The sequence below is a fragment of the Hippopotamus amphibius genome, chromosome 14, assembly GCF_030028045.1.
Source record: "Hippopotamus amphibius kiboko isolate mHipAmp2 chromosome 14, mHipAmp2.hap2, whole genome shotgun sequence".
NCBI lineage: Eukaryota > Metazoa > Chordata > Mammalia > Artiodactyla > Hippopotamidae > Hippopotamus > Hippopotamus amphibius.
The window spans coordinates 53,801,472-53,829,458 of NC_080199.1; the positions used below are offsets into that span (position 1 = coordinate 53,801,472).

The window sequence follows — 27,987 nt, forward strand, 5'->3', positions numbered from 1 at the left end:
GACCACAATGCTCTGTGACAAAGACAGTGAGGACATCCAGTGTAGTAAAGGCAATCAAGAAGGAAAGGAGAAGTTAGAGGTGTATCATGAATAGGCCTTTGTTCCAATAGTTGTGGAGGATAATGGGGGAGTTAATAGTATTAATACAAATGGAAGGACAGCAATTTGATGGTCCTTAGACAAATAGATGGTGATGCCGATATCAGAGACAGAAGAACAAGAGAAAGAGAAGATGGAAAGCAACACATTTTCTCCAAAGTATGTTGAGGGTGTTTTCTGTTTGTTATTGTTGTTGTTGTTGTTGTTGTTTTTATTGGGCTGTGCGGAATGGGTTGGAAAATACGTCTGCAAGTTATGCCCCACTAGGGAAATGTCCATTCTAATTTTCCTGGGAGAGCTTTCGGAGCTTTTTCTTTTTCTTGGAGCTGCTGCTCTTGCTGGCAGCAGCCTCTTCAGGTCCACTGCTGAGTGGCTCCCCCTTGGAAGAGAATTTCCTCTTTTTCTTGGGGAACCTCTTCTTCCTGACTCTTCAGCATCACTAAATGGTTTCTCTTCGGGGAAAGATTTCTTCCTCTTGGGAAGCCTTCCACTGCCAGCTGTATCTTCAAGATCACTACTAACCAGCTCCTCCTTGGAAAAAGATTTTTTTTTTTTGAGAGGGGTGGTGTGTGGAGAAGGAAACAAATGGGTCTTCCATTCCATTCTCCTGAGGAGCCTCCTGGGGCCTTTGATTTTTCTTCTTTTTGGGTCTTTCACTTGTCTCCTCACACACTCCTGGGGTACTACTGCTGCTGGGGGGGGGTTTGTCTAATCTCAAAATAAACGTCAAGTCTGAAAATAAAGACTGAGAGTCACCAACTGTGTGTAGATGTTGTAGTCAATGGAGCAAATGAAACTTCCTAGAAGTCCAACAATTATCACTCCAGAATCTTGTATTCCATACATTTTGTGTTTATTCAACGGAGCAGTTTTCTCTAGTCCCATCTTTTAGGGCCCATCCTATTTGACTCTCATAGAAAGGAAAAGAAAAAGAAAAAATCCCAATCACCACAAACTATCAACAACCAGAACATCCAAGCAAAGTTTATGGAATGATCCTTTACCAGCTTTTGTATCTCATTCTAACTTGGCCTTTTAAACTTCTCTTTCTGTTAAGGGTGAATGACCTTCATATTCCTTTTAGCCTGGTTTTATCTATATATCAGTTATAGTTTATAGAAAGTGCTGAGAGATGGATGCAGTGTGAATTTCATTGGTTTCAGTATTCCTCTGGGTCGGTCTGTACAACAAACCTTGAGAAGGGAGAGCGTATTACTGCTGAACTGATATTTCATTTATCCACAGTTTGACCTATGCCACTGCTTCATCTCATTCCCACAGATGCACTACCCTGACTTTTTTCCTCCTGGCATATAATCAATAGTAAGGGCATTATTCATGTTTTCAACACCTATATGATGTCAAAAGTTCCCAAGTTCACCACAAATCTGGGGGGCCTCCCACTGACCAGACCTGAACTCTTGCATTTAGACTGTCTTCTGTTAAAATATTTAATATCAAGTTGATTTCTTAGTGGTGCCCTAGTCCTAAAGTGTCAAAATAAGTTTCTAAGAAATGTATTTTAAATGGAATTGTTCAAGAAATATCTCTTTTTCTGTTCCGTAGCAGTTATTTCTTTAATCAATTTTAAAATGAGATAAGTGAATAGGCTGTACAAAACCATCCAATCACTTTTCAAGGTTATACTAATAAAAATAAAGAGCTTCAGTTTACAAATTCTATAATTTGGCTAGCTCTGAATTATAAATGCCAATTCTTATCCTACAAATGCAAATTCACCAAGGGAATATCAATGGAAAACAATTACTAGGTGGATTTTTGTGCTCTGGTTCTACAAAATAAAATATATTTAGTGTTTTTGAATCAATGCTGAAGGAAATGTCAGGACAGGGGTATACATTTACTTATTTTGCAGAAATGTCCAAACCTATTAACTTTCTGCACTTTAATTAGAAAAGCAATGCAAAACTATTCTCTTGCTCAATTGTAGGAAATTCAAGACTTTTGGTATTGGGAAAGAGTCCTGAAATTGTGAAATGTTATATATCCAAATGGATTTTTAGTATAATGGCAATAGTTGCAAAAAATGCATTTCTATTTTTATGGCTATAGCTTGATTGTTTAAGCATAAACCGTAGGCATACAAAGATAATGGATATTGAAAGTGGAAGATAATTATAGGAAAATTAAAAACCCTAGGCAGCTTTAAAAATAGTATAATTTAAATTTTCTTGCATAAAGTATGAAACTGTTATGTTTTAAACTTAGTTTTAGGGTAAGAATTGCCACAGCTGCTAAAAGTATTTCTTAAAGATCTTTATTAACAGATTGTGGGGTTTCCTGTTTATTTAAATTACATTTTCTTTTCTTCCATATGCAATTATTTAAGAAGGAAACATTGTTCAGATGTTGTCACATTGAAAGAATTACTATGCCTTAAGGCCAAACATTTGCAGTGACTATCAATGCTCAGATTATGAGTATGGGGAAAGGAAAATAGAATACTTTATGCCTCATGGTAATCCCCATTCCTTTATTAAAGTTTTTATTCTCATTGTAACCCTTTTGGATGAGCAGTGGAGATCAATGGAGAGATGGGGAAAGAGAAAAATAAGTAGACAAAAATAATACTCTGTGACGTTTGACTTCTTTGGAAATTCATAAATAGAATCCCAGGTGCCACAGGGGGATGGGAGGGCACTGCTCCTTCCTGCCAATCTCAAATGTGGTTGTCTGTTTCTGAAAATTACTCGTTTAACTGAGTTGTGAACAGCCAGGCTACCAATTGCCCTATTCCTTTTTTAAGATAACGTCTGATCCTTAATCTGAGTGTGAGATGGAACCAAGAGATCTCTAAATATATGTCCATGGGAAAGAAATATTTCCTTGGAGATAAATAAAAATATTCTGCTTATTTCATTCAAATTCGATAGCTGCTGAATTGTAACTATGGGCCAGACATTGTGTTAGGATAGAGGTAAATATCACCAAATTCCTGCCTTTTTAAAACTCATGCCAGGAATTCAGGTGGAATCGTAAGTTCTGAGAGAAGTTATGCATCTAACGGAGTCAAAGGCTGAATTTCTAAGTCCATATTGCCTGCTTGCTCTTCTTGGTTTAATACTTCAAAATTAATGGGAAGAATGGACTTTGAAGTTAGATGATCCTGATATTTTACCAAACTTTGCAGCATCCATGTTCTCACACATGAAATAAAACTGCCATCTGTGGCACTCTATAGGCTCTGCTTGGAATTTTTTACTTTTCTTCTGTTTTAATTACAGAAGTCAAAATGGTATTGTAAGAGGGTAAATGGTACAAAGTAAAAACATTATCATGAAAAAGTCTCCCGCACTTTTGTCATTCAATAAATCCTACTCCTTAGTGTTAACTTTGACAGTCTTTATTAATTAAATCAGCCTATGGCCAGATAAGAATTGAAGAACATATACACGGTGCAGAATTTTTCATTGGCTAGAATTTATTAGAATTCCTTCAATGTGGAAAGATAAAATACTGTAACTATGATACATGTTCTAGAATGTAATAAAAGCATTGTTACATACAAATACGTGCTCATTGTTTAAAATAGGAATCTCCTTTTATAACTTAAAATATTAGCCTCTCCAGAGTAAGTTTCCATTAGCTCCTGAGGATGGATGGATGGATGAACGGATATATGTATAAATTTGGGAGATTTTGTTTGTCTCTCTGTTTCTTAGTTTCCTCATTATATAATGACTTAGCAGTAACACCTATTTCATAAAGTTATAGTGAACATTAAATGAGTTAGTACATGTAAAGTAATAGCCAAAATGAAACACACATTAAATGTTAGCAATTGTTTTCTCTAATAAAATGAAATTGATAAAATTAAATATAGTAAAATACAATAATGCATCCTAAAAAGGTTCCTATTTGCTTTTCAGATACTATAAAAAAACTTCCACCTTCAAAAATATTTATTAATATAATAAAACATGTTTAAAATGTGTGTACAAATCAACATTTAAAGTATATTATCTCACATTTTAGGAAATTCACACAGCTTCAGTAACGAGGCAACAAATGGAATATTCTCCTTTGGGCTCTTACTATAGCTTCTTGATACATCTACTTTACCTGTTTAAATAAAGTTACAAATAAAGGTATTTCTAATTCATGGGTAATGTGTCTATTTGGATCATTATAGTACTTTACGATTCTTATATCCTTTTTTTAAAAATTTTGTTTATTTATTTATTATTTTTTGGGAGGTACACCAAGTTCAATCATCTGTTTTTATACACATATCCCTGTATTCCCTCCCTTCCTTGACTCCTCCCCACCCTCCCTTGACTCCCCCCAACCCTCCCCATCCCAATTCTCTAAGGCATCTTCCATCCTTGAGTTGAACTCCCTTTGTTATACAGCAACTTCCCACTGGCTATCTATTTTACAGTTGGTAGTATTTATTTGACTTTTTTTCTTACTAGTTATCAGAATGTTGTTTTCTTCCCCTAGACCAAATCAAGCAGCTGTCACACTTACTAACTCATGCAACCGATTATAAACTAAGCCAACAATATAATGACAGGAGATCAATCTAAAATTGTAGACAATACGGACATAATAATTTTGTGTCCTTGAACACCAAGAGTCGTTTTGTAAGATAAGGGATTATTTAATACTTAGAACAACAGTCATACATGTATTTGAAGATAAAAAATAGAGTTTTATGTTCTCAGTCTACAATCACCCCTTACATCTAATAAATCTTTGTATACATAAATATAAAACAATTTGTTCTGATGGCTAAACTAAAAATTTAAACTCTAGCTATTTAAATCTGTCTGCTGGTTCTAAATTTTAATAACTTACAATAATTAAAATACAGATAAGACCAACACCATGTATAGTGTCACATTTCAACAGTATTGTTTTACGTAAAGACAGAGAACCCAGGCAGCTATGTTTCAAATTTTAAACCTGCTACTTTCAAGCTAAGTAAACTGATAGAAAATTACTTGATAACTCTGTGTCTTAGTCTTTTCTTTGACTCTATAAAATGGAGATGATAGTAGTACCTGTTTGAGAGAGAGTCATATAAAGTATTTAAAGTGATAGAACATACTAAACGGTCTGTTTATATCTGCTACAATTACAAAGAACTATGTACAGTTCTTTGAAGAAATATTATTGTTACTGTTTCTGTGGCTGTGAAGACCTTTGACTTAAATTGCTGATGATTTTATACCTCAGTGTATTGCACCCTGAACCCAAGTGCTTGAGCTAATGGTCAATATCCATCGATGTCCATGTAATTAATTACACTCCCAACCTTTGGATCATTAGTACTCATGACTGTGAATTTTGAAAATCATATTCTGAAATCTTCTGGCTGAAAGGTTCTGACTTTGCTGCTGAAGTTCAAGCTTTATCTTTAGTAACAATCTTTGCTACACAGGACCTGAGTTCAGAAAGAACGTCTCTTGGCAGTTGATCATTGTGTTGGAAAATTCCAGAAGTACTCTGGTGAAGGAAGGTTTTATTGGTGTGAAAATATAAGACAGAAAGTATTGAAATGCAGAGGAATCAGGAAATTTTTCGGAGATGAGAAGGCAATCCATACTGCATTAAAATCACCAAAATAAAATTTGGAAGTCCTGGACTTTTGTGTCAGCTCAATAACTTGCCTGTTAAGTAATTTAAGTTATCTGAGCTCAATTTCTTCCACATAATACACTTATCTCATTGTTAATAGGTTTACCGTATGTCACCCTCAGGAAATGTGACTCTGGAGCTCAGAAATGAGGCTGGGGCAATTTTCTTGCTCCTTGCCTACACATTTTCCATATAATGACATGAACAAATGTCACTCTTTAATAAGTCACTATGTCACTTAAGACTTAAAAACTAAAAACTCTTTGATGATTCTCATTGTTTTTTGCTTGAAATCCAAATTTCTCCTGTGGTCCACAAGGCTATATGTGACCCAGCCCCTCCCACTCATAATCAACTATTCTGAGTTTCTGTCAATTTATTAAGTTTAAAGGGAATCAAGCATTTCTTCTTATCACAACACACAACTTATCACGTTTCCTAATTTATATTTATTTATGTGATTTTTTGGTCCTTTGATAGAGTATTAGCTCCCTTTGGGCCAGAGCAATGTGAGTCTTATTCAAATTTTTATTCCTAGTTTTAAGCACAAAGCGTAGTATACAATAAATGCATACTATATAGTATTTTAAAACACATTAACTAATCTATGACCATAGTTTTGAATACCAGCTTCAAGTTAATATATCCCAAAACTTTATTTCCAGCCCAGACCTCTTTTCCAAGCTTCATATTTGTTTATCTGAATTTCTGTTCAACTCTCCACATAAAAATTTCACAAGAACTGCAAAGTTACCATTTCCAAATAAATGGACAGTTATTTCCTCTTTCCCTTCTCTTCCTCCTACATCAAGCTCAATTGGTGGCACCCCTATCCACAACCAGTCAGCCAAGAAGGAAAACTAGGAGGCATTTTTTACCTGCTTCTCTCATCACTCATATTGGAAAAAAAGGATCACCAAAAACTATCTTTTAAGTTTGAGAATATCACATCACTAAATAAAATTTGTTAATGGATCTCCTGGAAAAAGTAAAATAAAATAAAATGAAAGGGATCAGATCTTCTCAGAGAAAAGCAAGAATCAGAGAACAAAGGGGAAAGTAGCCCACTTTACAGTCTATTTTGGGAGGAAGCCAAGAAGGTGGCACGAGTTATGTATGACAGCTTTAATGAGAAAAGGGTAAAAAAAGCAAGCAAACAAACTATGCCGTGCATTGAAATATGAGATGTTAGCCAAGGGCCAGAAAATAAACTCTAGGGGAAACAGAAGTAATTAATATTTTCAGAACATTTACTTTGTGCCAAGTGTTTTAAATATATTACCTTATCTTTCATCACAATAAAGCACTCCTCTATATTCCCCAGGGGTGAAGAGATGTTGTCCAACACAGCATACAAGATTCTAGTACAGTAATGAAACTCACAAGGTTCCCAGTGATATTTGTTGAAAGAATAAATAACTTTGCATTGGCAAGAAAGACATAGGTTTGGGTTAAGCAATATACCTATGTTTTTGAAGCATAAAGTACTGCAGAATTCAAACCAAAGTCTCTCCTGTACCAAAGTCTTTCTTTTAATCACCATAATGACTTATCTCTTTAAAGTTAAGTACTTTCTCCGTCCAAAAGGGATTTCTATAAAGAATTGTTCTAAATAGTAGTAAATCAACCTAGTGATTAACGTAGGACTAAAGAAGTCAAAGTTGATAAACACTTCTAAGCTGTGGAGCTTGGAGGATGCAGATATTACTGATGGAAGAGGCCATATTTGGGACCAGATTGTTTTCTTTTCCTTTCTTTTTTTTTTCTGAAGGTAAGAAAATGTGTTCCATGGCAAATTTGCAGAGGTTGATGCAAATTTGTAATCACACATGGAAATGAATATGTCAATAGCAGTGAAAAGTGGCTCAGTTTTCTAAAGTGATTAGAGCTCAAGATAAACATTCGAGCATCACTAACATGGGGCTGCTGGTTGAAGCTATAGAAAGAGATGGATTCTCTTTGACAGGGAGTATAGAGGGAGAAAGGGATCAAGAACAATACTTTAAGAAATAGCTGCACGGAGAAGACAGCAAAAGAAAATGAACCCAGCAGAGAACACAGAGGGCAGGTAATCAGAGATACGGCATTGCTTGTCATCAAATGACAGTGGAATTGACAGGACAGTAGTTCAGGTCACCAGAGTTTACCAAGGTACAGCTGTGACAAGGTAGCCTTATTCATCCAAGGAAAATAAGGGAGTATGAGGACAATGAAGAGATGTTCTTCTTAGTTCTAACACTAAATCTGGGCTAGCAATAGTCTCTGGAGTATGCTGTGTTAGTTGCCAAGAAAGAGTCCCTACGCTACCGGTTCCTCTGGCAGCCACGTGGGTGTTTCAAGTCAAACCCTAAGCAAAATCTGTGCCTTTGCTCCCTGGAGTATTCTCAGATCTAGTAAAGAGGCCGAAAGTGTGACTGGCAGGTCAAAGGGATGATAAATTAATACACACGTGTGGATTGAAGTAGTTCTGTCCTATCTCCAGTCACACCCTGCCTGGCCGGCAGCTGCCTGAAATAGCTGAAGAATTAAAGAATCTGGAAAAATGAACACTTTCATACTAGAGAATCAGAGATTCTCAAATATTGGAATCACCTATAGTATTTGCTCAAATTCTAATTTCTAGGCCTCATCTCTAGAGATTCTGAGTCCATGGGTCTGCTTTGGGCCAGGTACCTGCATTTCTAAAATGCTTATGAATGTTTCTGATGTTGGATTGTCCTTTGAAGATATTTTTTTAAAATGCTTTAGATAATCGATGCTGAGAATATTTTGTTGATGATACATTGCAACTGGATCAAAATATATCCGAGTAGATATACTCTTCTTTTGACTTATAAACACCACTTTGGTTATTGTTTTACGATTGTATTATTTGCTCCAAAATAAATGATTAGTGTGCATCTATTGTCAACCTTCTTGCAATTTAATGATATTGTGTTATTAAATACACTATTGTTTTCTGTCCTAGAAAAAAGATGAACAAAATTAATCAAATTTTGAGAAGATTGAGGGTACTATAAATCATGACCTAAACATTCTCATATTTGCACTTTGATAGATGACTGAGGGGAGAGTGTTTAGGAGGCAGGGGCTCTCCACAGAGAACATCCTGCTTCAAATTCAAATCTAAGAATAGATGAGATGAGAGCCAGCTGCAACTGACATGACATGGAGTGGGGGGTGCAGTGCTTTCAGAAATAATTAGGTCCCAACACATTCAGAATTTTATAAATAATAAACGAAACCTTGAATTGTCTAAAGAAACGAAACTGGCTAACTTGAGAGCACAGGTGTTTTGTGTTTGGTATTCCTTGCCTTGCCCACGAGGCAAGCAGATACGCTCAATACAACTTAATGAATCTTCTGGGAAGGCCCCAAACAGATTACCTCACAGGAGCTCAGCGCAGGAAGTGTCAAAGACAGGCTAACTGTAGCCCGATGCTTAGTTGAGAAAAAGATACACTTTTGAACATTATTGACTGTAGAAACAGAGTGATTCACTGTTTTGCACAAAAGCTCAGATAGATCCATTAAGAACATTATTTTCTACACTCCAGAACACCAAACACGACTGCTACCTAGTCATGTTTTTTGTGTGTTGTTGTTTCCTCTACTTCCATTTTTAAGGACAATGTTGTTTCATTAAGGTGGTAATCTTACTTATTTTACAAAGGCTTAAATCATTTTTATTATGTGCCAGACATTGGTCTAAGTATTTTGCAAACATTAACTCATCTACTTTTCATAACCATTTTAAGGACAAAGAAATTAAAGCCGAAAGAGGTTAACTAACTTGCCCAAGGTCACATAGTGAGAAATGATGTAATAGATCTGGGAATCACACTCCCAGGTCAGTCTTCAGGCACACCAGCCCTCTATTATGCTGCCTCTTGCTGAGTTCTACTGCCAAAGTTCCCAGCAACCAGGGACTCAGAGCTTACATGAGTACTTCCTTTATAAACAGTCTGTAGACAAATAAGTTTTGTAGGGTATCTATAGTGCAATAGATTTAATAAGATGTTTCCAAGTTAAACTGAATCACACCATAGAATGACATTTGCACTGGCGATAGGACAACAGTTTATATCTGCCAAACTAATAAAGACTGTATACAGGCCTCATTTTCACCTCTAGGAGTGTCCTCTGACTAGTTAAAGACAGTGTGGTAGCACAAAAACACTACAATCAAACTCAAGAGACTCTAGTTGTTTCCCATTTCTGATATCTCTGGTTACACATGGGTAATTTTGGGTGGTCTCTTTGCTGAATAATTAAAGGAGAGAGAAATGTTAATAGTGGCTTTGGTTTTCTCATTAGCAGCAGAACACTATTTTCCAAAAATCATCCCACATTTTATGCAAAAGAAAATATATACAACAAATTAGAGCAGAATCATAAAGTTTGGGAAGGGGGTGCATAGAGACAAAGAAGCAAATTATTTGCCCCACCTCTTTTCTTAGGTGACCCTAAGGCATTTTATAGTAATGAACTTCACACTTCACCATGAACTATAACTTAAAAGTTCTGTAATTTCCTGAATTTTTTATAACCTCCTTATTTTTATTTGTCCCATAGTTTGGTTTCTTAAGTATGGCTAGTCTTCTGAATTTGACAAGGATAGAAGTTCTCTTTCCAGAGCTCAGAAACAATCACTGATAAACTGAAAACCATACGAAAACTAGGCTTTATAGCCATAACATATCTCTTTGATGTGAATGATTAAAGACATTACAAAATAACCGACTATTAAGAGCTTTCCTCCCAAAGTATTCTCAGTGCATGCTTGGCAGTATTGGATGATGCCCAAAGCTACAACGAAACTACCTCGACATGACCTTCATCCATTATAAGGTTCCCACTAGAGATGTCTGGGCATTATGTGCAAGTAATAATGACTCTCAAAGATTTAGAGAAATCTAGGGGCAATGGAATTGATCTTCTACTTTCTTCTCAATAGAATTTCCAGCAAAGTGATGCGTTCATTGAATTGTACAGAAACATGCAATAACAAAAGCCAATAGCCAAATCAAAATTTATCTCCACTTGCATTTATTGCCAGAAAATAAAGTTCAAATTTTATTAATCACAAACACATTTCTATATATTAATTTTTATTCACTAAACCAAAGCTAGAAGACCAGCTGAGTTGTGGGTATGTTTTTGTGATATCAGGGCGACTGCAAAGGGGAATGTTAGCATCTCAGTGGGAATCATTTCAGTATTAAATAAAAATTCAAAAACTTTTGTAATAGAACTTGCTACATAAATACTATTATTATATGTTTCTCAGTATTATGAAACTCAATGAATTAGAAGAAAAGTGGCCTAGCATTAAAGCACAGTGAATGTGTCTTTTGATTTTATCATATTTTAATTCTCACGCGTAGATTTTCTTAGGAGAATTATGATGTTGCTAACAGTATATTATAAGCACTAGCTTTCTCTGAGGTTAAGCTTTAAAATGTTAGTTTTGCCAAACACATAATCTTAAGTCAAACAGGCAATTCACCTCAGTGAAGGACCATAGAGAACTGACTACATGAAAGTCATAAGTCATAAGCACTTTACTTGATTCTGTGTATGCCTGGCTCTCCTGTGGCCAAAACTGATGCCACTTCTTAGACAAATCCTCCCTTGTGGGGAAATGCTTGCAGAGTTCTGTGGCAAATTGCTAGGTAATTCTTTGTATTTAAAGGGAAGTTAAACTGGAAGGAAATCACACAAAGGAAGTTTGTGGCTTGAAGTGACTTCCGGGCTAGATTTTTTTCCATCTTCCTAGTCTCCAGGATTCTCATGGAAGCTGAGAACTCTCACATGATCACACAATGGCTGAGAACAACATAACAGCTTGCAATACTGTGTGTTGGGGTTTTGGCTCTAGTTTCCTCTAGTCATCTGGAATTGCAACTCATCAATTATATACATTTTAAAGCAAAATGAGGTTCATTATTCTCTAAAATATTTTGAAATGGAAGAATCCTATACCTATGAAATAGATCACATTAAGCATAGTATTCATGATTTATATAAAAAATATATTCGTGTTATGGTATTTTGAAAAAAGTAGTTCCTTGCACTGATTCATATTAATATGTATTACAACAAGAGAAGAAATTACATAATAATTTTTCCTAATTTAAGCTGTATCATTGCCTCAACTTCTACGAATTCATTGGAGAATCTGAATTTCATGTCCTTCTCATGTATTAATTTTGAGAGTTATTAAAATATTTTGTTGAAAAATGTGCCTGTAGATTTGTTCATCGTGAGGAAATATTACATTATCTATACAGTTTAACAAAGTTAACCACATATTGTGTGCATTTTTGAAGTGTTATAAGTACAGCAAAAATGACAATTGTGACAAATACATTTTCTAAAACATGAAAAATATTTTGGGGTAAGCCCTAATTCCTGGGTAATTGAAGTTCTTTGGGAGATAAAATGTGACCAAAATATTAGGAGAAATAAGGATTATTCTTATAAGCTCAGTGTATAAAACAAGAACAAATATAGGCATAACTTGGATATATTGTGGATTTGGTTCCAGAACACTGCAATAAAAGAAATAATACAGCAAGCTACATGAATTTTTTTGGTTTCTCAGTGCACATAAAATTTATGCTTATATATACTGCAGTCTATTAAATGTGCAATAATAGCATTGTGTCTAAAACAACCATGTACATACCTTAATGAAAAAGACTTTATTGCTAAAAAACACTAACCATCTTCTGAGCCTTCAGCAAGTCATAATCTTTTGCAATAGTAACATCAAAGATCACTGACCACAGATCACCATAACAGACATAATAATAATGAAAAGGTTCGAAAGATTGTAAACATTACCAAAACTTGACACAGAGACACAAAGTGAGCAAATGCTATTGGAAAAAATGGTGCCAGTAGATTTGCTCGACTCCAGGTTGCCACAAACCTTTAATCTGTAAAAAACGTAATTTTATCTGTGAAGTGCAATAACGCAAAGCACAATAAATAGAGGTATGCCTGCATGTACATGGCACAAGACAAAAAATTTGGGCTTAGTGTGAATAATATTTTGACAAACAATAAATAAGCTGTTCTGTGGAATAAAAAAGTTTCCTTTTCCAGATACTTTTAACTCTGATGAGTAGAGGGAGAATGCAGAGACAAGATTAATTCATTTATATATGAAATATTAATGAAATAATTATATTTCATTAATTACAATTAGTTATATTTCATTAATATTATTAATGAAATAATTTATATATGAAAAGACTTTTGAATACTAGGGCCTGGGCTAAGTGTGGGTATTATACAAGGACCAGTACCTTTGTCTTCCCTAATGCACCTCCCAGTTAGGACACAGGTTCTATGGCCAATAAAGACACCAAATGAGTTTCCTGCAAGGTGCTTTGAGCAGGCAAGGCCCATATGTGTGGGCTGGACTCTGAGGATGGAGCAAAGAAAGTGGGAACCTGGAACATTCTTTCTCAGGAGCTTACAATTCAATTGACAAAAAAGACAGTCACGAAAACAATAAAAACTGGGACTGCTTTAGAGACTTCAGGAAAGAATAGAAGTGATATTACTTGTGATGAAACTGAGGTTTAGATTAAACTGGTAGTAGGTTAAAATTCCTCGAAAATGGTGTCTTTTCCTTTAACCTCTAAGTACCTTAGAAAGGATTTTGTTTTGTTTTTATATTTTTACCTTTATGCATTGCCTGGTGATTATCTTCCAAGTAGTGGCACTTAGAAATGATATAAACAATACTCTTTGCTATTATTATTATTATGTTCATTGTGTGGGATTTGCCATAGAATGACTTTTGCTCAGTACTCACATGTTCTGACTTTAGCAGATAAATGCTGGGCTACCACTTCAACACACAGTATTTTGATATTTTGGCTTCCTGCTATATTAAACCACTTCAAACTCTGTTTTAAATGCATATTTTAAATAGTGTTCCAACAGGCTTTTATTTTAAAAGAGAGTTAAAATATTATAAGCACTAAAATCTTTTCTTTTGTAAATTTAAATCAAGGTACAAAAAATTATACATGATGCAAATTGTACCATCATTGTAAATGACATAATTTCTTGCTATATATAAGCTGAAATTTCCACTGACTATCCCATTTATATGATGATTTCCATAGTGAAGTGAAATGCATGAATTCCCTATTTCAGATGCATTCAGCTGTAGTAACTGGAAAAAAAAAATCCTATTCATTTAAGGTCATTCTTGCCTGTTGCAGAGCTCTGAAAGCTGTAACTCTGAGGGCATGAATGCTATCTCTTGAATTAAGATGATGCCATTGGGAAATGGGTCTTTTCTAGACTATGTTTTACATTTAAAGAAGGGTATTTCTCTGAGGATATAAGTCCAATTCCTTGCCAAACTTTAAATTCAATCTAACCATTTTTCTTTCTTTGTAGCTCTTCTTTATCTCTTGATTTATATTCAATTACACTACATTTGGATATTTGAAATTCTCTAATCTACGTAAATTAGAAATTGACCTTATTGACTTCTTATTTAGTGATCAAATGTTAAAAGACAATTATTCTGAATCTTTTCGTCTATCTCTGGTGCTAAAACAATTCACACATAAGTTCACATCATTAATACAAGTTCTATTCTTTCTAGGCCTTAGAAATAGAAGTAAAATTTTTAACACATTTAATTTGAATGGATGATACAACTTCCCTTAAAAGCTTTCAAGTGAAACTGCTGTTTTAAAAGTTTTACCATCTAGTTGAAGTTTAGTACCTGCATTTCTCAATGATTTCATCAATAACAATACTAATAAGCCCACAAATACAAAAGACTATATTCCTTACATTAAACTAATTAAAAAAAAGAGTAAGTTAGGAAACAAAATCATTTCTTCCTAAATTTGTAACTTTGACCAGTTTTAATAAAGTTTATCAAAAGTAAAAATAAACAAATATGGTAATTTTGTAGTTTTCATTGCATGGAATCTATGATTCTAGCTAATAAAGAGAGGTGTAATAATGTTTCAGAAATATGCTCCTCTGAATGTTAAAATATATTATTGAAGAAATGGATTACATATTTATAGAAATATATAGACTATTGGTATAACAAAGGCATGTAATTTTATATCAGGTCTTCTAAGTAGCTCTTAACATGCTCATTAACATATTAGTGATAGCAATATATACTTTGCATTATGTCTATAATTTATTAGTCCATATATATTATTTGAGATATTTTTCGTCACAGGGAATAGAAAACACAACTAAAAGTGTCTTAAGAATTAAAGTAGGGGGACTTCTGGTTTCTGTCTCCTTATGTAAAAAGCTTGGAAGATGCCATATTGTCCTAACAACAAGTAAAATGCTGAAGAGGCTTGAAAAATCAACTCCTCTTACATCCCTAAGAGTAGGGTGGACACAGGACAAACCACTGCCCCCGGTATTGGAGAGAAAGACAGGAGAATTCAGGGAGTTGTGTCTTAACAGACCAGATACTCACAAACAGAAGCCACCCTGGGAACCAGTGTCAGGGTAGGAAAACCTGATTATAACTAAGGAATTGCTGGGGACTCAGTATGGACAACTCAGAGTTTAACATTTAAAATATTATTGGAACCCCAGGGCTCCAGGAAGTGGGAGGGGAACTGGAAACATTTTGAATTACACCAAAGTACACATTTCTTAACAAGGTCTGCCCTCACGGGAAACAAATTAAGCAGGTATAACCAGCTGGGTGTTAACAGAGCCTCTCTGACCCAGGGAAGGGCAACACCCCACTCCAGTCATCTCCAGCCTCCAGCCAATGTGGGAGAAGGGAAATACCCAACTCCAGGCCATTCTACCCAACCTCTTTTACCTAAGGAGGGGAATGGAGAAACTCTTGTGAAGTTCACAGTTCAGAGTCATAGGAAGTGTGCTATAGTGCTATGAGACCTAATCATAGGACTATAGCACACATCCCCTCTCCCCACACCTCACCGCCACATTACTGAGGCCTATTTACAGCAGTTCCTTGTTTTCTTTGTACGTCATGCCTGGCTATCAAGAAAAATTTAAAGACATACCAAAAAACACTAAGCAAAACAAAACAACTGTAACAGAAATAAAGAATGCCTTTTATGAGCTTATTGGTAGACTGGGCACAGGTAAGGAAAGAGTCTCTGACTTAGAGGATATATCAATAGGATACTTTTTTTTTTAAGAACACCTATTGAGATATAATTGACATACAATAAACTGCATATATTTAAAGTGTACAATTTGATATATTTTTTCTTATTAGTAATGTATATATGGCAATCTCAATCTCCCAATTCATCCCACCCCAACCCCCCACCCCCTGCTTTCCCCCCTTGGTGTCCATATGTTTGTTTTCTATATCCGTGTCTCTATTTCTGCCTTGCAAATTGGTTGATCTGGACCATATTTGTAGATTCTGTATATATGCATTGATATACCATATTTGTTTTTCTCTTTCTGACTTCATTCTGTATGACAGTCTCTAGGTTCATCCATGTCTCTACAAATGTCCCAATTTTGTTCCTTTTTACAGCTGAGTAATATTCCATTGTATATATGTAACACATCTTCTGTATCCATTCATCTGTTGATGGACATTTAGGTTGCTTCTATGACCTGGCTCTTGTAAATAGTGCTGCAATGAACATTGAGGTGCATGTGTCTTTTGGAATTATGGTTTTCTCTGGGTATATACCCAGTAGTGGGATTGCTGGGTCATATGATAATTCTATCTTTAGTTTTTCAAGGAACCTCCATACTGTTCTCCATAGTGGCTGTATCAATTTACATTCCCATCAACAATGCAAGAGGGTTTCCTTTTCTCCACACCCTCTCCAGCATTTATTGTTTGTAGTTTTCCTGATGATGCCCATTCTAACTGGTATGAGGTGATACCTCATTGTAATTTTGATTTGCATTTCTCTAATAATTAGTGATGTTGAGCAGCTTTTCATGTGCCTCTTGGCCATCTGTATGTCTTCTTTGGAGAAATGCCTATTTATGTCTACTGCCCAATTTTTGATTGGGCAGTTTTTTTTTTTTTTTTTTTTTTTATATTGAGCTGCATGCACTGTTTATATATTTTGGAGATTAATCCTTTACTTGTTGATTCATTTGCAAATAATCAATAGAACTCTTGAAAACTGAAAAGCAAAGAGAACAAAGATTGAAAAAACAGAACAGAATATTCAAGGACTGTGGGGCAACTACAAAAGGTGTAACATACATATAATAGGAGTATCAGAGGGTAGAGAAAGGAACAGAAGAAATGTTTGAATCAATAAAGACTAAGAATTTCTCCAAATTGTCAGACTCCAAACTACAGATCCAGGAACAAAAAGCAGAATAAATGCCAATAAAAACCTAGGCATATTATTTTCAAACTACAGAAAATGAAAGATAGGGAAAAATTCCCAGAAGAAGTCTGAAAGAAACAAAGTGGGGGTGGGAATATCTTACCAATATTGGAACAAAGATAAGAATTACATCCAACTTCTGTTTGGAAATCATGCAAGAAAGAAAAGAGTGAAATGAAATATTTAAGGTGTTCAGAGAAAAAAGCCACCAACCTAGAAATATGTACCCTGAAAGATTATCCTTCAAAAGTGAAGGAGAAATAAAGACTTTCTCTGACAAACAAAAATTTAGGGAATTTGTTGCCAGTAGACTTACCTTACAAGAAATGTCAAGAAAAAAATTCTTTAGAGAGAAGGAAAATAATATTGGTCAGAAACACTGATCTACATAAGTAAGGAAGAGCATTGAAGGAATAAGAAAAGGTAAAATAAACTCTTTTATTTTTCTTATTCATAATTAATCTAACAGAAAATATTTTGCTCATATTCAAATTAATAATATGAATGTAGTAAATTATGTATGCTTATGTATATATCATACACATATATCTACTATATATATGCTTATATGTGTTTGTTTGCATGTAAGAGAAATGAATGAAAGCAATGATACAGGGATGGGAAAGAGGAATTATGATTATTTATTTTAAAGTACTGACATTATCTCTGAAGTGGTGTAGTGCTATTTGAAAGTGGACTTGAATTAGCTGTAAATACATATTGCAAACTCTAGGGCACTACTAAAAAAGTTTTAAAAAAAAGTTTAAGAAAGCATAGAACATGGAATAATATAAAACTACAAAATACAGGAAAAAAAACATAAAAGGCAGAATAAAGTAGAAAACAAAAATAGGAAAAAGGAAACAAAAGCAACAAATAGAAAACAGTAAGGAACATGATAAATATTAATTCAACTAATGTCAATAATCACTTTGAACACCAATGGTCTAAATATACCACTTGAAAGACAGAGACTGTTAGAGTGGATCAAAACCAAGACTCAGCTATGTAATGCCTACAAGAAACACACTTTAAATATAAAATCATATATAGAATAAAAGTAAATGGATAGAGGAAAATGTACCATGCTAACCCTAATCAAAAGAAAGCAGGATTAGCTACAGTAATGACAGAGCCAATGCCAAAGCAAGGAAAGAATAAAGAAGGGCATTGCCTAAAAATAGGTCAATTTTCCAAGAAGAGATAACCCTTAACATTTACATGTCTAATGACAGTGTCAAACTATGTGAGGCAAAAACTAATAGAATTGCAAAGAGAAAGAGATAAATTTGTTATCATGGTTGGAGACTTCAGGGGGTTCAGTAGGGCAGAAAATCAGTAAGGAAATAACTGAACTCAACAATATCATTAGTCAACTGGACACAATTGAATCTAGAGATTGCTTCATCCAGCAACAGCACAATACACATTTTTCTCAACTCTACATGGAACATTCACCAAGACAGACCAAATCCTGGGCCATAAAACACATCTTAAATTTAAAAGAATGGAAGCCATACAATATCTGCCCTCAGACTGCACTAAAATTGTACTAGAAATTAATAATAGAAAGATAAGTGAGAAGTCCCCAAATATGTGAAAATTAAGCAACATACTTCTAAACAATGTATACGTCAAAGAAGAATCTCAAGAGAAATTTTAAAATATTTTAAATAGATGAAAATGAATACAAAATTCATCAAAATGTGTGAAATCCAGCTAAATGCAATAACATCGTATTTGCATTGGAACCTACATGGAAGAAAAAGGTGATATGGTAGAAAAATTATGATAGAAAATTACAGATTTTGTAATTAATTGCTTGACTGGACTAAATATAGTCTAAATATTTAATGCACACATATTTTACATATTAAATGTCTTCTTGGGAGATACATTTTAAAACTTCAATCACTTCTTTTGACTACTAAAATTGGAATTCTATTCATATGAGACACAGATGGTCTGAGCATGTAGAACATATATATAACTGAGAACACAATAATTATTTAAAAACAAGATAGTTAAATAGAAAATGTTTACAATTTTTATGTTTTATAAAAATTTTTTATTTAACTCTCATTTTTAAATAATTATTGTGTTCTCATTTATATATATATATATTACATGCTCAAACCATCTGTGTCTCATGTGAACAGATATGATAAAAGCACAAATACTGTAAGTAAATATACAATATTTTGTCTAAAAGGTGGTTGCCTTAGGGGTAATCTTGTGGCAGAAGGATCTCCATTCTAGATACTATTGGTCCATCCAGTTACTCTAACTCTTTTTTTCTCCCTTACTTCACACATCACAAACTTATTTACTGATTAGTGTCAGGTTCAAAGTGGTAGTATCTCCTCTGTAAAAATTATTTAATCCCTTTAGTCAAAGAATTGCTCCAACATCTGGAGTTACCATATTTAAAACGTAGAGTTTGAATATGGAAAATATTATTGCATTTAACATAAAATGTCTTGCATTAAAGTGGGATATTTTAGAATACATGTATTAATCTTTGTAATAGTAGGTCTAGCATAAGACTGTGAATATAGTAGTTACATAAAATATATTGATGAATTGAAGTGAATTAATTCTCTTTAACAATTTTAGGACCTTAACTTATAGTTAGACATTTATCTTATCGAGCTTATCACATTTTTCTTAAAATGTTAGTTATTTAATGTAATTTAACCTTATTAGAAACATTAGCTAACAGGATTTCTTTAAAAAGCTTTCCTCCGTCCTCCACAGGAAGTGTATTGCTCTGTGCTACTGTCAGGAAGACTTGAATCACAGAACGCTAGATTGTGGGAGAGACGAGAGTATTTAGAAAATTTTGTGGAGAGTAAGTTTATAATAGAATACTTAATTATGTTGGAGAGAGTGTCTTTCTTGAATTATGAGAATTTCCATAAACAGAGAAGAATTGGATGAAGGAGACATTCAAAGGTAAGATATAGAAGTAAGATGATTTTTCTGGGGAAAATGGCCAGGTCACTGCAGCAAAGAATATAAGATTTGAATTGAAGATGAGACAGGAAATTCATTGAGATCAGATTTTGATGACCATATACCTTGAACACGTTTTAGTTTTCTTGCTAACATTCCTACATAAATGCAATCAACTGATTTCTTTCATCCTTCATTGTCTAGGAATTATCATTTACTTCTAAATGCTTTCAATATTTTCTGATGAAGATAGCTTGGATGTTGCTGTTCAAGTTTCCTCTTACTTCTTCAACTCAAATATATCTCTTCTATTTTCCACATCTCTGATTCCTTTTGGTGGATGAATTCCTCTTGATGTATTTCCACCTTTTGGTGTGAATAGAAATACTAGTAATGAAATGCTTCTGGTTTTGTAAAGAACACATGAGATACACACACAACAAAAGGCAGCCATAAAACATTTTAGTTAGAAACAAACAAGTCTGGTTTACACTTCCCTTTGCTTTTTGTTCAAAAGGATTATTTCAAGATTTTGTGGAAAGATTTATAGGAAAAATCCTCCTGTTATCAGCTGTCAAAGAACAAGAGTCCCTGTTTCTTTTTTACAGTCTTCTGTGCACCTCTATATAGGTAATAAGATGATAAACAGACAGAAAGATAACACTGGGGTTTTGAGGAAGCAAAACTGGGGTTTAAGAAAGAGGTTTAAATACAGTTACTTCCAGATCAGGCCAGATCTGGACCTGAATCAGGGACAAAATATTAAACCACTCTTTGCAATAAAATAATGGCAACATTTTGACATGCAAATATTAAAATACAAATTTTTTTGCATATAGAGAGGGAGCTAGTTTACTGTCTCACTGACTTTGAAATGATATATTTTATTTGGAATAAATAGTTTGTCTTTCTTGATGCTGAACTTGGTACCACATATTTTATGCTTAAGTAATGTTGTCACTTTTCATTACTGACCTATCCATTTTACCTATAACATTTCTGTGTATCCATTCATTTCTAATGAACCAAACCAGACTTTAAAGCTACAGGATCCCTAAGTCAAGAATTATTATGTTCATAGTATAAGAGAGCTGAACTCAAATACTCAAGAACTAGGTTAAATGTCCTTTCATTATTCAAACATTACAAAAATAACCACATATTTTTGAATCACACAAATTGTATTAAATATATATATATATATATACACATATATATATATATATGATGCATTTCTATTAAGTCACTTAGGATACAATTAAATTTTCTTGAACACTCTGAGCCCATACACTCTTTTTTCTTCTTCTTTTTCATTTTTACCATTTGGGCCAGTAAATCATGCATTTGGGTCAGTAAATCATGCATTTGGGTATATATTTTAAAATTTCAAGACTTGGAAAAAGCTATATGTATTTAAATATTTATTTTAGTGTTACCATAGTGAAGAATGAGAGTCACTCTAAATATTCAAAGATATACTGTGATGAATTAAATAGGGCACAGTCCCAACTTAATTTACACTCTAAAACCACAATTACATAGATTGTATGACAACATAGAAATGAATTCAAACTGGGTAAAAATTTTGATATAGACTCTGACTGCAATTATATATATTTTGCTCCAGAAAAACAGTTAGAATGATAGTTTGAAAAATGGATATTCATACACAATCATAAAGAAATATAAAGGCAGAAAAAGAAAACAAAGATATATAACAGCTGTGTTTGAAATGGTAAGATGGAAGGCGATTCTATTTTCCAACATTTCTATGATGTTGTTGAAATAACTTTATGTTAAAGTAGCTAAAATTATAGCCATTTTTGTAGTTATTTATTGTTCTTCATTGGGCATTTTTTGCAGTTGATGATATTAAGCCTAAGGGTTTGGTAAATAAGATGATATCCATAGGCAAGTCACCAAAAAATAATTGAATAAGTTACAAAATATGACACACTGATTTTTCCATCAATAATTTTTGATATAGTAATAGTGTTAACATTTGGTATCATTTTTGTTGTCATTGTTGAGTATCGTGTGTTGAGATTGATATGAAGTGTTTTCATAACTCAAAGGCAACAAACCAATTATATTTTTGATTATTACGATTGGTTAATGGGAGACACACAAAGTGAATTGGCTGAGAAAAGATTGCAAAAGAAATAACTGTTAATCTAGGGCCAAGGGAACAACATTTCATCTTAAACAAAGATATTTTTTGGAAGAATGCCATAGTAAGTTATTTCCACTTGCCTTGGACGTACCAAATTAACATTATTTTTGAGATGTAATTATTAATAGAGCCATTATCCCTCTCAAAATTTTGTACAAATTTAAATGGTAAATTATGTGTTCAACATATCATTCTGTTCAGGCGATTAAAGATAGCTTATCGATTTCACATAGCGCACTAAGATTTCATCTGTGGAATGGAGCAGAAAATGATCTTGAAAGTGACTGTGAAAAATTATGAGAAATACAAACTTGGTAGATTGCTGTAGATGTTCTTAGGTCCATTTCGGATCCAGGTCTTGTTTACCTGAGTTCTTACAACCTTCTAATGGAGGTGACATTATAAGGACGCTGCTTTTTCAGCCCTGAGCTCTCTGTCTTTGAAGTTGCTATATTTTGCTTTGATCTTGAAATCATTTTTCACAGTTTTGATGATTACTAATGGTGAAAGTCACAAAGTCAGAACATGACTTTACTTACTCTCTTTTGCAGGCTTAATGGGAATGTCATAGCTAAATTCCTAAGTTCCTCTTTGATAATACACCTGAAGTTGTTTTTTTCAAACTTATTTTCCCATCTTACTGAAAATAAAAGAAAGAGATACACACATTTGTGAGGGGGAAGAAAAACCCAAACATGCCTTAGAAGTTTCCTTTTTCTCAGGTGAAGCTTGTGTTACCATGAAAACATGAGCATGCCCAGAGGGTGGCCATATACTTCGGTTATTTTAAATATACAAAGAGATTAAACTATGTTTGCTAGAGTTTTAGTTGTTGGTTCTAGAGCCAGATTATAGAAGAACCCAGAATGTTTTCAAATAGAAGCCTTGGTGGTTAAATCTAAGATTCAAATATCCTGGAAGATTTTTCACAAAATAACATCTCTTAGATTGAAGTTTCTATGTGGTCTGACAAAATAGTCCATTTTCGTTGCCTTGATTTGTTAAGGCAATTTTAAGAGCTTGCCTATATAAAAATGATGAGTCATCATCATTAGCAAATGGAACAGAAGTCCTCATAAAACTCATGAAAACATGCAGTGTTCTGAGAAGTAGATTCTATGGACATAGTCACTGCCCTGTTTGTATTTTCCCTCCATGTGGCAATTATTGGCAAGCAGTGGAGACCAAGTGATGACCTTTCACTGAGGGGGACACAAGAGAGCAAGTAAATGCCCACTTATCTGTGTTTATTATGTTTCTGGAAATGCCAAAGAAGTTTCTTGGAGTTAGAAATTGTTTCAGTGGCTAAACAGTCATTTCATTGAGAAATCTGTATGGGAGAAATGAAATTTGAAGGAAGAGGCATTCTAAGCACACAAAGCAGCAGGTGTATGGATTAAACATCAAGTTAACAGCATACAACATAGGGAAACTTTGTGCAAATCAGTGATACAGGGTGTCTTTCAATAAGGAAGGCCGTCGTGACACCCAATATAGCTCATGGTTTCCAAACACAAACACAGGTTAAAGATAACGGGGCGCAAAACAACTTGTAGCAATTATCTGTCCCTGCTTCTGTCTAAAGCCAATTTTTCCACCTGTAGCATTGATCTCATCCTCTGCTACCTTCTCTGGAGTTTACCTCTTTACCTCCCTTTTCTTCCTGTTTGATCCTGCTCCTGAGTCTTTCCATTCTTCTATACCCATTCTCAAGTCTACCCCATATGTCAACCCAATAAAACAGAATAATCTTTTTTTCACCCTGCATTCCAGTTTCCTGTCACCACCCTTCTTATTCTATGACTTTCTGTTGTCACTACTTATTGGCAGTCTGTCCAAAACTTTCAAGTTGGACTGTGCCCTATTTCTTTGTATTTTATTTTATTATATTTAACAGAAATGTACATAGTTTCAATGTTTCTTTTTAGTAAGCTTGTGATAAAGACCAGATACTGTTCTAACCACTTTACAGTTAATTTATTTAATGCTCATAATGACACATTGAGGAAGGTACTATTATTAGCTCCATTTTAAAGATGAGAAAGATGAGGCACAATGAGGATAAGAAACGTACCTAATCAGTTAATGTAGAAGGAATGTTCTAATTGCAGCTCTCCGACTTCAGAGTTCCTGCTTTTAACTGCTATGCCATGCTGCCTCTCAGAGATTCTCTATCAGGTGCCTTAGAAACAGCCAGACAGGAACACAGAAGCACCAGTTAAGAGCTCCATCAGTTGATGCTAGAGAATTAGACAAGGCCGAGACTGGTACTGAGTCCATACTCATACTGCTGGTTGCACAACAGGCCAATATACTGAGAGAGGAATTTCTGGGGCAAGGAATACCAATTTTATTTGCAAAGCCAGCAGACCAAGAAGGTGGTGGACTAGTGTCCGAAAGAACTGTCTTACCCAGGTTTAGATGCTAGTTTCTTTTATGGGATAAAGAGAGGGAGCTGATGAGGTAAAGTAAAAAGTGATAAGTCGTTGCCAACATTTTCTGGTTCAGGCCAGATTTGTTCATTTCTTCTTTCTTGCAGCCATCCAGCAGTGAGCCTGGTCAGGATGTTTCTTGTGAGCTTAAACAAAGGTATTTTAACTCAACATTCAGGCATGGGAAGCAGGGTCCCAGGAGATGGTCCATTATGTATACTTTAAGCTATAGACAACATCCCTTTAGTGAATAATTTGTAGCTAAAGCAATAGAATACAAAGGTTAAAGGAAAAGAAACAGACCCAATATGGTGTCAGATTTGGTCTTCCCTATTGCAAGACCATCCTCCTTCATGGGCTACCCTGGCTATTCAAAGATTTATTTTTAAAGCAGTGAGAAGGATGAGCAGGCTTCAAGGCCTCATGTTCTGTGTTTAGCGAATAATCAACAAAATATTTGAATGATACACATTTTTATGCCACTCTTTACAGAGGGCCAGGGACTGTACATACAGAGATACAATGGTATCTCTCTGCACACATGTTTCCTCCACTAAGAAAGCTCTCAGTAGATTCAAGGAAGGACAGGAAACTATGGTGCTGCAGCCCTTTTTGAACAAGGAGATTCACAAGCTATTCATTTATTCATCCTTTCTTTTTTTGTTTTTTATCTGTTCAGTGTATAATTACTAAGTACCTAATAGGAACCAGTAACATGAGATTCGCCCAGATTCATGTGTCTATAGGAGAACATCCTGATATTCTGATATCTAATTTAAAGGGACCAAGCTACACATTCCAGCTATAACCTCACATAACATACTACTACATTCCAGCCAATGACACGGAGAAGCAACCCCTACAATGTTCCCTTCTCTGGTTCCACCTCTAGTGTCCCATCTGAAGTTCTTGTTTTTTTGTTTTTTGTTTTTTTCTTTTACTCGCCAGTACTTTCTCTGTGTCTGACATTTCAATCAATGTTCTGTGATGTCTTAGTCTGTTGAATGTGGATGTTGATTCCACTTCCCTAAGGATGATTTCCATTTTTTCCCAGTCGCTTGGTGAAGTCTCTTTGATGATAACTGGTATTTCCTTGTTGATTGCTCCTGTTATCTACCACCAAAGTCTGAGGTCTTTTTCATGCCTTTGGAAGTTTTCTATAGCTGTTACAGTATCACAGAAAACCTAATAAAAAAGAATAGGGGAAAACTGTATTTTAATTGCCTCAAATCTTTGGCTTGGGAACCCAGTTACACAAGCATTTATACACTGTCCTTTATTTCACTGAGACTACAACATTTTATTGATTTATTTCTAGGAAAATGCAAAAAGTTTAGGATAACAAATGTATTATGAAATCAACATATTTCCTTTTTATTCATATCGTAAATTTCCCAAATCTGCTAAAAATGGCATGTGACCCCACAGAGTCTCAAACTTACAGTAGATATTTAATAAATGTTCATGTCCCATGTTAATAGAAATATTTCCAACTTATCTAGGTTACTTTCCTCTTGATAGTCACAAAAGGCATACTTTACTGGTAGCAACATTGATCACTTGCAAGTGTTATGTATCTAGTCTTGTGAAAGAAACAAAAAATTATCTACCTCAGTAAGGATGACTACTAATTTATTAATAAACACAATATGCTCAACAGAGGGAGAGAAATGTTCAGCTCTCTTCACTTAGCATAATGTAGTAGAAAGAACTTGAATTTTGGTGTCAAAGTGGATTAAAATCCCTTGCTTTAGGGTGCATGCTATTATTGTAAATAAACTAACTCAACATTTCTGACATTCTCTTCTGTTATCTCTAAAGCAAGGATAGGATTGCCTAATTTTTAGTGTTCAGGTTATCATGAAATTAGATATTTTGTCTAAAGTGCCTGATATATTACCCTGCATATCATGGGTATATAATACCCTTGGTCTCACTGACCACCTCCCTCGACAGCTCCAGTGATGATTTCATGTAGGCACTGATGGACGCTGTTGACCCAGCGGTCCCCCAGTCTGTCTGCATTCCCACCAAGCTGTCCCCCATCTCCATGCTTTATCAGGACAACGATGACAACGTCATTAGGAAAACATGGTAGCTGATGAGTGTGGGTGTGGGTAGGCTCTCATCAAAAGAATAGAATAGGTAATCATGAGTCACAGTGTCTCAACCACCAGTCACTGAAAAATTACATTATTTGTTCAAAAATACCATTGTCAGTGAGGCATAGTTTTTCACTCTGAATTTTGCTTTAGCTTCTCATTATACATAAAAGAAAATTCAAAATACTCTTCAGAACAAACACTTTATTCCACATAAGTTCACCTTCTTGACTCATGAACAAACCTTGCTCTCCCCCTTCTCCTATTTATGATGTTCAACCTACTGAGAATCCAATTCTCTTCTCTTTTATGCTTAAGTTCTATCATTTGTTCAAGGCTGAGCTCAAATCCTCCCTGCCTAAGAATACTTTCAGTCCTACTCCAATCCACAATGATCTTGCTCTTGAACACTTTTATTTTTTTCACTCATATTGACATGTAGCTCTGTAGACACAATAGCTGTGTACATTGTTTTTCAAACTGTGGGGTTGGAAATACGTTCTCACATGTGGCCATGACTTATCAATACAATTTTATTTTGAGTTTTATTTTGATGACAATAAAAAAAAATTCTCATTCTGAATCATCTCAGTGACCACCTTCTGACCAATTATTATCTAAGTGTTCATGGCTCATACTTGTATTTGTATTTATAATTCTGTTGGGGCCAAGAGAGCGTCTATACAAATGACATTTATTATGTAACTTTCAATATATCGAGAAGCACATCAATTGTTCATAGTTCTAATGTAAAAATAACAGTCATCTATGTCTCCTCCTGCATTTATGTTTAATAATTCACCAATAATATTACTAAACTTTTTTGTGAAAATTTAATAAGCAGAAACCTCAGTTAAACAGACTTGGGAGACTAGAAGGGGGAGCTCTCTTATGCTTTTAGGACAGAAGAGTGCAGCAGGAAGAAGAAAGACTCCTCTTCTTCATGGCAAGCACTCAGCCAATGAAAGTCATGAGCTCTTTGTTTACTGTAGCCCTCCCAACTTCCTTTTTCCCTCTATAAAAGCCATCCCTTTGCCTTGATAGGTGGGAATTTGCATATGACTTATCATAGTTACAGACTCCAAATTGTAATTCTCTGCTGATCCCAAATAAACCCATCTTGCTGGTGAAAGACTTGGCAGTCTCTGTGTTTTAGCTCAACATGACTCATAATTTTAAACCTTTTTGGAGCATAAGATTTCAGTTTTGGAAATGTGATAGTCATTATTTGTGTTCAGCAATATCTGTTGTAATGT

At 34.5% G+C, this 27,987-nt stretch overlaps 1 pseudogene; it reads right to left on the reverse strand.

Annotated features, from left to right (window-relative positions):
- Nucleotides 1-379: 379 nt before the first annotated feature.
- LOC130835582 (nucleolar protein 56-like) lies at nucleotides 380-26,681 on the reverse strand (annotated as a pseudogene).
- Nucleotides 26,682-27,987: the final 1,306 nt, after the last annotated feature.